The following is a 14,332-nucleotide window of genomic DNA, read 5'->3' on the forward strand; positions in this document are numbered from 1 at the left end:
ACCATTGTGAAACAAAGACGTATTAAGGTGCAGACGCATCAAACAGACATTCAAGAACTAGAAGCCGACTCTTGCAGTGCCTCATGCTGCCTGTGTCTGGGCCAAAAAATGTAACTTAAACGCACCACAAAGATTACAGCTAACGGCCAAGTAGCTATATTGTGTGCGCATGAGGGGAAATAACTTGCCTCACCAGCAGGTGGCGGTAGTCTGTATTAGAGATGTTCCTGTCAACTCATTTCCTTGTCGACTAAACAAAAGACTAGTCGACTAGTCTAATAAAAGGAATTGTGTGCATTAAGAGCCCTTTGAAGCCTTTAATCACAATCTTCAACAACCATGTCGGATTTTAAATGCCACTGAAGTACGAGAGACTTGGCGCTGTGCGGTATGAATGTGAACATGACAACAACTCAAAAGTTAACCACTAAAATAACATCTGAAATAAGTAAACCGCCTCTGAAATGTGGGGCACATTGAACATTGCAGATCATCCAACAGAAAGGATAGTAATCCACTTTAAAGTTAATAAAACATCTAAATTATAATTAAATTTCAGTCTAAATGAGAGGCATTTTGCACCGTGCTGTATGAATGTAAACCTGCACATTATCTGAGTTGAATGTGGTTGCACATTGCTCCAGCCAAGTGATTATAGTCCAGTTTTTTCTGGTGTCTGATGGCTCTGTAGCTCCCACTAGTGGCGGGCGGTTACGTGACAGTTAAGCAGCCTTGTACCTGAATAAAACACTAATTGGTTTAACCGACTTATATTGCTGGTGCCGACTAGCGAGGGGGCGGATGTTTAATCATTTTGGCGACTAATCGCGCGCATCCCTAGTCTGTGTCTGTCATTCAAAAAGGGAAACTGAAGACCGACAGGATGGATCTCTTCACATCTGGGATACTGCAACAGACTCTTTTCTTGCCTGAATCAAAAACCTATTGACTCCAGAATGTTCAGAATTCTGCTTTGGTGCAAATGAAAGTGACAACAGGTGCAATGGAGAGACAAAATCAAGACAACCCCGAAAAAGGTAATGGTTTTACATGTGGTGTCCACAGACAGTTGCTCTCTCCTTATCCTTCCTGACTAATTCGGATGGCACATCCATATGTGTGGTCGCAAGAAGGTTTTGCAGTGTCTCCCAGCACAGTCTTAAGAGCATGAAGGAGATACCAGGACACCAGCTGTTACATGAGGAGAGCTGGACAGGGCCGTAGAAGAACATCAACCCAGCAGCAGGACCGGTACCTGCTCCTTTGTGTGAGGAGGAACAGGAGGAGCACAGCCAGAGCCCTACAGAATGACCTCCAGCAGGCTACTGGTGTGCATGTTTCTGACCACACCGTCAGAAACAGTCTCCATGAGGGTGGCATGAGGGCCTGACGTCCTCTAGTGGGACCTGTGCTCACAGCCCAGCACCGTGCAGCTCGATTGGCATTCACCAGAGAACACCAGAATTGGCAGGTCTGCCACTGGCGCCCCGTTCTCTTCACAGATGAGAGCAGCTTTACACCAAGCACATGTGACAGGTGTGAAAGAGTCTGGAGACGCCGTGGTGAACGTTATGCTGCCTGTAACATAATCCAGCGTGACCGGTTTGGCGGTGGGTCAGTGATGGTCTGGGGAGGCGTATCCTTGGAGGACTGCACAGACCTCCATGTCACAGCCAGCGGTACCGTGACTGCTGTTAGGTACCGGGATGAAATCCTTGGCGTGATTGTCAGACCTTTCGTTGGTGCAGTGGACCCTGGGTTCCTCCTGGTGCAGTGGGCCATGGGTTCCTCCTGGTGCAGTGGACCCTGGGTTCCTCCTGGTGCAGTGGGCCCTGGGTTCCTCCTGGTGCAGTGGGCCCTGGGTTCCTCCTGGTGCAGCGAGCCCTGGGTTCCTCCTGGTGCAGCGGATCCTGGGTTCCTCCTGGTGCAGCGGGCCCTGGGTTCCTCCTGGTGCAGCGGGCCCTGGGTTCCTCTTGGTGCAGGTCAATGCCGGTCTCATGTGTCCAGAGTGTTTCAGCAGTTTCTGGATGATGAAGGCACTGATGCCATTGACTGGCCCTCTCGTTCCCTTGACCTTAATCCAACTGAGCACCTATGGGACATGATGTAGGGATGAATCCATGCATAGACCTCACTGATGCCCTGATCCAGGTCTGGGAGGAGATCCCCCAGGACACCATTCATCGGGAGCATGTCAGGAGTGCATACAGGCACACAGGGGCAGCACGCACTACTGAGTTGCTGTAATAAAATTCACACATTTGGATCAGCCTGTGATTACAATTATATACTTTGATTTTTGGTGTGATTTTGAATCCAGCCCTCAGTGAGTTGATGATTTTGGTTTCCACTGACCGTTGTTACATCATTTTCTTCTTAACCAATTATAGAGTGTACATCAGTAAAGACTTGCAACTTGAATAATATGTTTATCAAGATATGATGTGTGATTTAAGGGCCCCCTATACCACTACGTTTGCGCTAGTTTAAAAAACGGGGGTGTACAGATATTCATGTTCACGAATATCTGTACAAAATTCCATGGTAATCCATCCAGTAGTTTTTGAAATATTTCAGTCTGGACCATAATTTGATGAATTTATGAATATCGCTAAAACGAGGAGATTTTTTGTGAGGTTTTTGCCTTTTGCTACAGAGGTATGTTATAGATTTAGGTATTAATCCAGTTCTGCAATTCCTACGATTAGAAGACAACAAAATTATATCTCTGTCCATACATGTTCATATATGTATTTGTCTTTTCCTTTTTTATCAAAAAAAATCTGTCACTCTGCTAGTATAAATAAAGAAGGACATTTTAATATACGAGTGTATGTGCCACACACACACACACACACACACACACACACACAGTCTAATCTGTCACTCTGTCATAATTTGATCATAATCCCTAATCATAATCACATCGTATCTTAAAGGTGTTCTCAATCTGGAGTGGGATTATGGGATTGCAGAGCATGTGTGTTAGAGTGTGAATGAATGATCCAAATATACTATAGTGGTGGGGTGTGTGTGTGTGTGTGTGTGTTTGTTTAGGGGAGTAAAAGGGGTGAATTTAATTTGATGATGGTGGGGTACAGGGTGCACCCTCTCACTGATTCACCCGCTGTATCCACTTTAAGCCTGATATAATAAAATAATAGACACTGACCTGTTAAAATGTGTTTGCGCTCCCCTCCTCGGCTCATCTTTAATCTCGTTCACTTTAATTTGTTTGTGTATGAATGCGTGAAATGAAACAAAACAAGACAAGTCAAAGAAACACAGACCTACTGTTTGACGAGCCGTCACATTTCTTTTTAACTTTTTGGTCTACTGGTCGGTTGAGCTCTTATTCCAGACTGAAATATCTCAGCAACTGTCAGATAGATTGCCATGAAATTTAGAGGATATGTCCTTGTGCAAGATGAGAAATATGTTTATGTTTGTAATAATGCATCGTAAATGTGAGTGTGAATGGTTGTCTGTCTCAATGTGTCAGCCCTGTGATAGTCTGGTGACCTGTCCAGGGTGTCAGTGGGGATAAGCTCCAGCAGCCCCGCGCCTCTTACAGGATGAGCAGTTACAGAAAATGAATGAATATTCTATTGCATTAAATATTGGCATGTTAAAGCTGGGGTATGAAGTTTTATTTTGGCATCATTGGGCAAAAATCCCATAATAAACTTAAAGCATATTGTAATTCAAGTGAATTGAGAGAACACTAGACTGCACCTCCTCTTGGCTCTGTTTTCAGGATATAGAAAATCTAGCCTGTGACGGGAGACACTGGCCAATCACAGGTAATTTCAGAGAGGGCGTTCCTATTGGCTGTACGAATGCACCTGTTCGTGAATGTCCCTTTGATGAAAGCCTGATTTAACAGTGGAGAATCCTGCAGAGAACGTTGTTATTCAAACAATGGCAACAACTGTCTACACTGCAAAGAAACCCAAAGAAACAAGACAGACTTATCAAAAGAGAGTCGGACAGTAAACACAATAAAACGTGTCAGTATTAGCAAAGTGTTTTGGCGATGGAGAGAAAATGTTGCTAATAATTTAGCCTTCTGCTAACCAGAGCCAAGAGCCCTGTCTCACTCCGAAGTCGTCAAAATCCGGCACTTGGGCAGTGACTTGCAGCGTCAGAAACCAACAAAAAATGCATCCTTTAACATCGGCATGATACCCGGCCAGTTGGGACAAAAGTTAAGGCGGCGAAAGTCTAACTGGGGTGGATGGAAAGGATGGGGATGAATCCAACAAACACTGACTTTCACCCGAGTGGGTGGTGTTCACATCCCGTAAGATTCTAAAGCCAAAACCTGTTCATGTGTTTGTTGTTGAAGGAAAAAGGATGTCACTCTGTGTTACACTGATGTAGCGCGTTTATTTTGAAAGAGACTGTATGTAAACGTTAAATTTCTTGTGAAAACAAGTGTATTTTGAAAGAAGACAATGCATGTAACAGGCAGAACTTCACACAGTGTCCCAGAACGTCAACAACCAACACACCCAGGGTACCTTGCACGTCATATGTGGACGTGGAAAGTCCATGACCAAACGTCAATATGTGACGAAGTCGGAGTGAGAATGTGCTGGAGACAAAAGCTCGTGGCTGCGGCTTCAAGTTCATATTTATGTAGCTAACGTTAGCTAGAGCCCCATCACAGTGTGTCCTCGAGAGCAGGCAGCAGCTCCAAAGACTGACCCCCAGTCAGCGGCCACAGCAACTCAAATCTAGTCAGCACAAACCCCAGCAAACTTTCTGTTGCTGCTGTTACACAGGTTAGACCTGCCTGACCTACCAGCCCGCAGTGACACCTGGTGCTGGAGGTTTGCGACAAATTTGAGCAGCTATAGTTGCCAATCAAAGGTCCGCTTCCTCGAGCTGCTGCCCACTTTCCTCCCAGCGAAGCAGTCCACAGTGGCGCGAGGCGAAGGGAGTGCCAGCTGGCTAGCTATTTTTTGTCTAATTTTTGGACTGGCAAACAGAGACAGCGGGGCAAAGAGGGACTGAGAGAATATGCTGCTGGCTATTCTTTAAGGAAATAAGATTTAAAAAATCAATCTATGGGAAACGATAAAACCTATACAGCTAAAATTCCATTATATCAACCTCCCATCCACCAAAAAAAAAAGAACTTCCATTATCCTCCGCCAGTTCTGAAAACGTCAGCAAACACATCACAACTTGTGAACTCGGAGCTTTAAGAACATTTTTCATATGGACTCTTCTTGTGAACACGACCCCATCAGAAGGCAGCAGTTCTGCATGTTAGCATGCTGATGTTAGCATTACTGTGGCTGAGCGCAGCTTCACAGAGTCTCCAGTTTTGCTGAATTACATAAACACATCACGTACTGACTTCCCTCTTTCTTCTTTCCCTCTTTCTCCTCTTACTTGAATGGATAGCAGCTTCTGTGAAAAGCTTTTCAGCCCTCAACCTGTAACCTGGAGCTGCTGGAGAAGCTGCAGCTGCTTCAGAAACTCCATTTACAGGGCACATACATGGTAACACACTGAACCCGCCTTGTGTTACAGTATTTCTATAATGAATTTGTATGTATTGCGGCTGTTTAAGTGTTGTGTTTTTTCCCTCCTGTTCTGAAAGGGCGGTGTGTTCAGTGCCGGTGGTTGTTTGTGCTCCCTACACCTCAAGGTCAGCTGACCTATTTGACCCCGACATGCTGAAGAACATGTGCCAATACAAAAACCAACAGCTTTGTTAGCGGGGAGGAAAATGCTAGCGGTATTTATCTTTCTCCTTATTGTTTTTTTCACCTGCTCTGGTGCTTTCACTCGAGTTCTTCCTCTCCTCCCGCCCACTCTATATCTTTTTACGGCAAAGGATTTTCCGCTCATGGCTGTAACCTTGGGTGAGAGAAATGTTGACCGGGTGATTCTGCACGGGCATCATGTTACAAACAAGACACCTTGCCTCTGAGTTTGATTTGAATGCTCCATATAAGAGCTCAAAGGTGTGCAATATCCATACACAGTGAAATATAATGAAATACAATATACTGATAGTCCCCTGAAAGCCGTGTGTGTGTGTGTGTGTGTGTCTCTCAGCATATGATTTTGAGTGGAGTAATTTAGCAGATGAGCGTGTGGCCATTGTTAGAGGGATAATCTGGCTCTTGCTGCTCAGATAGGTTAACATGCAGCAGATTAGACCAGATTACCCCCAACCACACCAGACAGGACGGCCTCCTCCCCCCTCTCCCTCCATCTGAGCCAACCCCTCCTCTCTTTGCCTTCATTCTCTTTTCACTCATCATGATCCCAACTTCACTTCACATCATCCTCTCTTTGCTTTTTACTCTGACATCCTTGCCCCATTTTTTTTGTATCTGTCTCTGCAGGCTTCCCCTTATTGAAGCTCCTCCATCACTTAAACCCTGTTTCCACCGAGCAGTACAGTTCAGTTCAATACGTTTTTTTTCCCGTTTCCACTGTGAAAAGTTGTGGATGGTACCAATGGAACTGTTCTGTACTGTCCCCATTATCGGTCCCCCCTCTGTTGGGGTACCTAGCACACAGATCTGGTACTAAAAGGTGGACCTGTGAACACTGCAGTGTTCCTGACTGAACTGAGGGTTTAAATATAAACTCTTCTGCTACTATGAGCTGCAGTACATGTGAAATAATTTAAGGTGACTGAACAGGTTTTGGATCAGCAGCAAATTCTGACATTTAAGAAGCTGGGACAAGCAAATGTTTGACATTTTTGCCTGAAAAATGACTTAAACAATTAACAGATTATGGTAAATGGGCCTGCTCTTGTATAGCACCTTTCTAGCCATCCAAACACACTTTTTACACTACAAGTCACATTCACCCATTCACACACACATTCACACACTGGTGGCCGAGGCTGCCATACAAGGTGCCACCTGCTACTCAGTTTTTAACTCACTCACACAACGATTGAAACATCACTGGGAGCAATTGACCTATGGCAAAGCCACGCCCCCTCCACTCACTGGACAAACTATCAACATTCAGTGACCGGCGCTATGGCAGGTGTCACAGTACACGGCATTTCGCAGGAGGCAATTGATGATTTTTGAGACATAACGATCAGATGTCATTGAGAAGTAACCAAAAGGGCCTAAACTACGCATTGGAGGGATATATTCATCATTTTATTGTTGAGAAGGTCGATGAAAAGCTTAAATTACAAGCCAAAATTTACAGGTCACAGTGTACGTTTGTGAACCGCATCTGGTTGCCGTCACCATCAAAGACAACAAGTTAAAGTGCCACTGAAGTTAAGGTTTTTGGCTCAGAATATGAGAAAAGGATAACGGCCTTTTTACCATCTTTACCAAGAGTGTCTCTCCATTAGTTTGGTGCTACAGTATTTACAATGAGTCATTCAGCATAACGTTTGTCAACCTTTGTTACCTCTGTGATTACACATAAATTAATGAAGCTAAGCTCCAGAAGTTAACGTTAGCTTAAGTAGAGCCCTTTGGACAACAGCTAACAATGATGTACCATCACCAAAGTACAAAACTAGAACAAAATAGGCTAATGAACTCCCAGCAAACAAGGTGACATGATGGACAACGCAGCTAGGAGCTAACGTTAGGCTAACTTTAGCTAACGTTAGCTAGAGATGTTAAAGATAACTTTATATTTCTTTCCAGCAAAGTGACAATATGTTGCCTCAAACACAATGTTGACTTACCTTAGAACAGATGTAGACATCATTGTTAATCTTATTCACACTGAGTTGATGTTGTGGTCTAACATTACCGCACAACTTTATCCAAAGGAGACACTTTTCTCGGTTGAGATGTGGTTTAAAGGGTAAAAAATACACCTCGTCGCCCAGCCTCTCAGGATACCTTGTGACGGAGTTGCATGTACCCCATGCACACCGTTTGACCATTTTTAAACTTCAAATCTCCGAAAAAGCTCATAAAACCGAACAAAACTGACTTTCTGTAATGCATTTCAGTGAACGTCCAGGCAGAGAATGTCCGAGTGTATGGGAATGGCTATACGCACTATATCGCGTTTGAAGGCAGGGCTTAGCCATAGGTCAATTTGGGGTTCAGCGTCTTGCTCAAGGATACTTCGACATGCAGACTGGAGGAGCCGGGGATCGAACAGCTGATCAAACCTACAGCTGCCCCAATTATCAAAATAGTTGGCATTTAATTTTTCTTTGAATCAATGAATCAATTAATCATCTAATCGCTGCAGCTGTACTGCAACAATACCTCTGCATGAAGGAAATGAAGAACTTTAATTTGACTCATTCTCCAAAATCAAAAGTATTTCTTTTTCCTATATCTGTAGTGCTATTTATCAATTTATATTGTTTTGGTGTGAGGACGCCTTTAATGTTTACATCTTGCACTGTCACAAGCATGAGGCTTTCGTCCATGAGCAGACACACACTTCCTTCTGTGTAGTTCGGTGGAAAGAAAATAGCTCCCACATGAAACTGCTCACAACAAGGTCTGTGTATTATATTACAGTTTTTCTCCATTGCTTTGGCTCATTTCTTGAAACCGAAATTACATTCTCAAAGCTCTAGGTGCATTTTGCAAAATAGTCTTATGGTTCAGCAAAACACCATAGATAACCTGCAAAAGGTCATATCTCTCCCAAAACAGTTAACTCATGCGCCAAAAGTAAATCCTTTTGCCATTTAAGTAGTCAGTGCCACCAAAATGCAAAGTTTTTTCTCAATTGCTTTGGCTCATTTCTTGAAGCAGAAAATACATTCTCGAAACTCTAGGTGCATTTGTCAAAATAGCATGGACAGTTCAGCAAAACACCATGGCTTACCAGCAAAAGGTCATATCTCTCCCAAAACAGTTTACTCATGTGCCAAAAGTACATTATTTTCTCATGCAAGTAGTCAGTGCCGCCAAAATGCTGAGTCCTTTTGGCATTGTGTAAGTACTGCTGGTCAAAATGCTTAGATGTTTTGTCATTATTGAAGCGGTCCATGGAAATATCCCTCATCTCTGCATTTCAAACTTGGTCTAGTCCTTCATTGTCACTGCATGGTTCATGATGTTTTTTGTCTACATAACAGAATACAATTGTGTATCAAACTGAAAAAGAAGGATGATTTCAACAGTAGCCTACAAGGTCTGACATCACACACTGCACTCACACTGCCATGGAAATTGTCACTGTATTGTATTTTTATTCACACACATAAAGTAACTGGTATACATCTTAGTGAAAAAAAATCATACAGTACAATATACTGCAAATAAATTCATCAAACACAAAACAAAGGAAAATTATATGTTGCCAACAGAAACTATAGTACTGTAATGCTGGAGTGTTACTCAAACTCATTGTCCGCCTCCTCATCCTCATTCTCCTGGCCGTCCTCCCGCTGCTGTCTGTCTGGCCACAGATTTTCGTCTACATCACAACGAATACTCTCCCGTGCGATGCACCGGGGAAGAATCTACGTGCGTGTTGCAACCATCCCGACACTGATCTGGTGTGACATCACCACAAGCGGCATCCATGGCTTGGAGCAGGGACCTCTGGTTCTGAGCCCGCTGCTCATATACCTTCCACCTCCAGGCTGAGAAAAATTCCTCGATAGGATTAAGGAAGGGCGAGTATGGTGGTAGGAAGACATTCATCATTCTCTGGTGAGCAGTGAACCAGTCTCTGATAAGCTGGCCACGGTGGAAGCTAACATTGTCCCACACAATGACAAACATTGGCAAATTAGGCCCTACTGCACCTCTCATTTTCTGGGACCAGATTTGAATACAGGTGATCCAAGAAGACGAGGAGTTTTGCGGTGTTATATGGGCCGAGACTTGGGATGTGGCGGCAACGCCATTCTCTGAAATGGCAGCACACATTGTTATGTTGCCCCACGCTGGCCTGGGACATCGACTGTGGCCCGGTGGCCGACAATATTCGGCCACGTCTTCTTCCTTTGGCCAGGTTGAAGCCAGCCTCATCCACAAAGACGAGGATGTGAGGAGTCTCGTTCCTTCCAATGCCATTATTCTCTACAATACAGTAAACAAAACATCAAATCAGTTATACAGTAGACTGTAATACAATGCAACAGAAAATTACATAGGAATGTTCTGTATTCTCCTCCACAAGTTCAATATACTGCCCTGTGCTTTACTGCAGTGGTTCGAAACTGGGGTAGGTGTAGGGATATAGGCCTACAGAGGTATGACAGAAAGTACTTGAGAGAAAGGGGGAAATACTGGAAAAATAAAATAAATGTAGAGTACATCATCGATCAACACACTGACTGAAATGCTACTGTAAGGACACAATGTCAGATCTGCTTGTGCAGTGAAACAAGGGAGCCATAACAGGAATCAAACTTAAGTTTCCCACAAAATAGACAGATACTCTGACCAGTCTGCCAAAGGCATATCCTTGTGGCCAAGTAGCCAGCACACCATCTCATCATGGGCATTACACCTGGTTACATCTGGTAGGCTCAAATTCAGCTCATTCCCCTTTTCTTATATGTAATATCATATTCTTCAAAAGAAGGATTATTGTGATAATTGTATCATACAGTAGCTACAGCTTCCACTTGTAGTTTTCAAAGCAAAAACGTTGTAGTCACATAAAGCGAGTACTTGGACTCAGAAATCAGATAAAATTATAGCTGCTGCACAGCAATGGTCGGGCCGGGCAATTTTAGACAAGGGATAGGGAAAAGTGTTGATAAAGAGGAAACAGGGAAAAGTGTTGATAAAAGTATTTGTCCATGAAACTGTCGGGATCATAATTATTTCAACTTTACTAGTCTCTAATCCACATAGCAAGATGATGCATGAACATAGGATTTTACTGTAACATTAGAAAGTCCATTCTGCCTTAGCTGAGGCTCGAACTCACAATCTTCAGCACCAAGAACCAGCTCCTAACTCACTGAGCCACAGGCCAGGCAGCAGTTGCTGAAGCAGATCTCAAAATTGTCAAAATGTCAGAAATTCTGTTATCTAAACATATATAAATACATATATTACATCTTGACAGCATGGAAATATTGGTGATTTGTTTCTAACGATAAGTGTTTTGCTTCATCAGAGAAAATTTGATGTTTAAAAATGCCATTTTTGCATTGACTCCAATTGTTCACGAGCAAAATTCAAAATGCTGTAAAAAAATCAGTTTTGAGATAAAATTCTGAAATTTGGCACACTTCATCAACCATGACTCGAAATTTTTGTCAAATTCTTTCAAGAAGATTGAAAATGTATTTAGCAAGAACTGGATGGCATATGTTTACAGTACAATTTACAGTCAAACGTTTTCATGCACTGTAGGCTCAATTTTTCAAATATCAAAAATCTGTGTGGATCGTTTGTGTAGGACAGTCTGATGATGCTCTCTACCAAGTTTGGAGTCAATTGAGGCAAAATTGTGGGAGGAGATAGGTTTTATAAGTTTTACAGTTTTTGAAAAAAACAGAGTGATTGACTTCATAATTTGGAATGAGTCTAAATGGACAAAAGGTTCAGCAGTATCTGGGCTATTTTTTGGTGAAGTTTCAAAACTGTAGCATGTACCGTTGCTCTGGTAGGAATTTTCAGAGTTTTTATGTAAATTTGAACAATTATTGATGACTTACATGTACATACTGGTACAGCTCTTTCACTCTATCAGAGTTCCTCTCAAATGGTACCCTGTAGAGTTGCTTCATGGTCATCTGATGCTTGTTCAAAACCCTTGCTATTGTGGAGATGCTGATTGCATTGATGTTTTGGAATATGTTGTCGTCCTGTAAGATTGTGGTGCGGATCTGTCTCAGTGTGATGGCATTATTTGTCGTCACTATATTGCAGATTTCTTGCTCCTGTTGTTGACTGAGAGTCGTCCTCTGCCACCAATATGAGTTGTCTTTCAATCCTAGACATAGAATTCAATGGACAATTGTATTACCATTTGCAATGTTATGTTACTGTCCTGCTCAGTACAAAAATACAGTAATATATAAATGAGTACAGTAAACAAATACATTTCTTACATTACAGTATTCACAATGTTCTGTCAGATACAACCTAGAATTCCATCGTTGACTTAGAGTAGTACATACCTGCTTTCCCTGCGAAAGGTTTGGATGATCGATGACACTGTGGAGCGGGGCACATTAGGTTGCACTCTGCGACCTGCCTCTGCCATTGTGAGGCCATGGTTGACCACATGGTCGACCAGAGTAGCCCGAATTTCATCCGACACAGGTTGGTGTCTTTGTGCTCCTCGGCCTCTTCCCCCTATTCCACCACCACGCACCCTTACACCTCTACCTCTACCTCTTCCTCTTCCTCTTCCTCTTGCCTCCATGTTTGAAAATTGTACTGATTCTGATCAAGCTCTATATATATGGTTGACAGCACTGATACTCATGCATAGCACCTGGGAGATCACTGTGACCTGCCCCCTTCATCACTCAAGTTCTAGTTTCACCTGACAGTCAATCACAGTTATCAATTTAGCAAATGTTCCAAGAGATTCATGTTATATAATGGGATGTTACTCATGGTATTATGTCCCTGACATATTTTGACAATTGAATGGACCATTTTGCATGTGATGATTAACACATTGAAATGATGCTGACATGTTTTGGAGAGAACAACCATTTGACTGAGAAGTGAGAAGTCAGCTTAGATCACAGGATATATTCACTTGGTACTTGTGCAAACTGTAGGCAAAAGTACTTAATCACTTGCAGAGATGTACAGAGACATTTGCAATTTGCTGAAAGGAATGAGAAATTCAAATCTGTTGTGAACACATGCCCAGAGGTTTGGAGGTTTGTCCGTGTTGTTTTGAGAACGTAATTTCTGTTTCAAGAAATGAGCCAAAGCAATGGAGAAAAACTGTAAATAACCGGGTTATGATTTCTGGAAAGAGACATTGCTGTTGAGACTAACACTCAACAACGTACACAAAAACACTCTAGACTGATAAATAGCACTACATTTAACATGAAAGATGTATTTTTTTATTTTGGGGTGAACTGTCCCTTTAACCTGCTCAGTTTGCTTGAATATGTTTGATTGAGGGCTGTTAATGTATTAGCTATGTGTGCATTTTATGTGTGTGTGTCTTCACATCTGCATGACTGTGTGTCTCTGGCATGGCCGACCCATCAGCCAGACTGTTGATGAGGCTCCAGCTGTTTGTATTTTTGGCCGCAGGGGTTTGTTTGTCAGGCAGCTGCTGTGTTTGTGTCATTCAGGCTATTAATTAGAATCGTGCCGAGTGGTGAGATGACACCAACAAAACACAGGATAATGATGTAATCGCTGCTTTCACATCTGGCCCAGCTGTCCTAATCTATACTCTAGAAAACAGTGCAGCGCATAAGAGGAATTATTAGTCAATTATCTGATTATTTTGTTTGTTCTCCTATCAGTAAGGTGTTTGTGCTTTAATGTGTGTACTCGTCACCCATCTGTCATGTGCTGATGAGTGTCTGTTTGTGTTTGCTAGGTGTTTACATGTGTATTCATGTATGTCTCTGAAAAACAAAAGGTCTTCTATCCAGCTGTTTCAGCACGCACACAGCTGGACTAACGCCTCGCCAGTAGAAGTAGCATGATTAACTTGCAGGTATTGGATTACAAACCAATCAGGGGGACAGGATTAGTTGACAGTTACTTGAATACCTGTTCGCCTCAGCTTTCTGTGACAAAGGTCGAGCTGTGGTCAAAAGGTGACTGACCACACACACACACACACACACACACACACAGGCACACAGTGTAACGCAAAGCCACATCCATCTGTCCACATGTGCAGCCAGCTTTCCTTCCTTTGGACCACCATTTGTGTGGTGATGAGGAAGACTAACGACTTACTGTTTTTAAATCATCAATAAATGTGTGATTTCTCAAACTTGTTTAATTTGTATGACCCACTCTCCAAACCCAAAAGATATTTAATTTACAGATAATAATGCAGATAGTCTTCATGTTTTTTTAGGCTGGAACCAGCATTTTCCTTTTTTAAATAACTTGAAATAACAGTTCAACACTTTGGGAAATATGCTTATTCATTTTCTAGCCAACAGTTAGATGAGATGATCGATACTACTCTCATGTCTGTGTGCTAAGAATGAAGCTAAAGCCAGCAGACGGTTAGCTTAGCCTAGCATAAAAGCATGGGAAAACAGTTAAGCAGGATTTATACTCGTGCAGCAGAGCCTTAGCCGTAGCCTATGCACATCGCCTACGCCGTTGTGAGCATTTATACTTGTGCGGTGGTGTGTCTGTGTCACTCTGCAGTTACACCTCCAAAACACTAGTCAGTGGCGGAGGTTTCTGTGAAGTGCTGTAAAGTTTAG

The sequence above is a fragment of the Epinephelus fuscoguttatus genome, linkage group LG20, assembly GCF_011397635.1.
Source record: "Epinephelus fuscoguttatus linkage group LG20, E.fuscoguttatus.final_Chr_v1".
In the NCBI taxonomy this organism is placed as follows: Eukaryota; Metazoa; Chordata; class Actinopteri; order Perciformes; family Serranidae; genus Epinephelus; species Epinephelus fuscoguttatus.